Genomic DNA, 1,019 nt, shown 5'->3' with positions numbered 1-1,019 from the left:
AATTTGAAGTTTGTTACTTTCTTGTTAAGAAAGGTTCAATCTTTAAGTTCTAGAATCTTATCTTGTAGCTTCTTGTTAGTTAAGTCTTTTTAAAAATTAAATCTTTTTCAAAATATCTTTTTCAAATATATCTTTTTATCTTTTATCTTATCTTTTTCAAAAAAAAAAAAATTTACCTTTTTCAAAATTTGATTTCAAAATATCCTATCTAACTTCTTATCTTCTTATCTTTTTCAAAATTTGATTTCAAATCTTTTTCAATCAACTAACTAACTTTTTGTTTCTTTCTTATCTTTTTCAAAACCAACTAACTACTTTTTCCTCTCTAATTTTCGAAAATACTAACCCCTTTTTCAAAAATTAATTTCGAATTTCTCTTCTCTTTTCTTCTTTTATTTAATTATTTAATTACTAACACTTCTCTCCACCTCTCTTCATCCATAAACCGAACCTCCTCCTTCATTCTTCTACCCCTTTCTTTTTCTACTAACATAAGGGAATCTCTATACTGTAACATAGAGGATTCCTCTTTCTTTTCTTGTTCTTCTTTTTCTTATGAGCAGGAACAAGGATAAAGGCACTCTTGTTGAAGCTGATCCAGAACCTGAAAGGACTCTGAAGAGAAAATTAAGAGAAGCTAAATTACAAGAATCCAGAGGCAACCTTTTAGAAAATTTCGAACAAGAGGAAGAGATGGCCGAAAATAATAATAATAATGTAAGGAGAATGCTTGGTGATTTCACAAAGCCAACATCCAAGTTTGATGGAAGAAGCATCTCCATTCCTGCCATTGGAGCCAATAACTTTGAGCTTAAGCCTCAACTAGTTGCATTAATGCAACAAAACTGCAAGTTTTATGGACTTCCATCTGAAGATCCTTATCAGTTTTTAACTGAATTCTTGCAAGTCTGTGATACTGTAAAGACAAATGGAGTTAATCCTGAAGTCTACAGACTCATGCTTTTCCCTTTTGCTGTAAGAGACAGAGCTAGAATATGGTTGGATTCACAACCTAAGGA

This window comes from Arachis duranensis, chromosome 7 (genome assembly GCF_000817695.3).
Source record: "Arachis duranensis cultivar V14167 chromosome 7, aradu.V14167.gnm2.J7QH, whole genome shotgun sequence".
Classification (NCBI taxonomy): domain Eukaryota; kingdom Viridiplantae; phylum Streptophyta; class Magnoliopsida; order Fabales; family Fabaceae; genus Arachis; species Arachis duranensis.
This window is presented reverse-complemented; position numbering follows the sequence as displayed.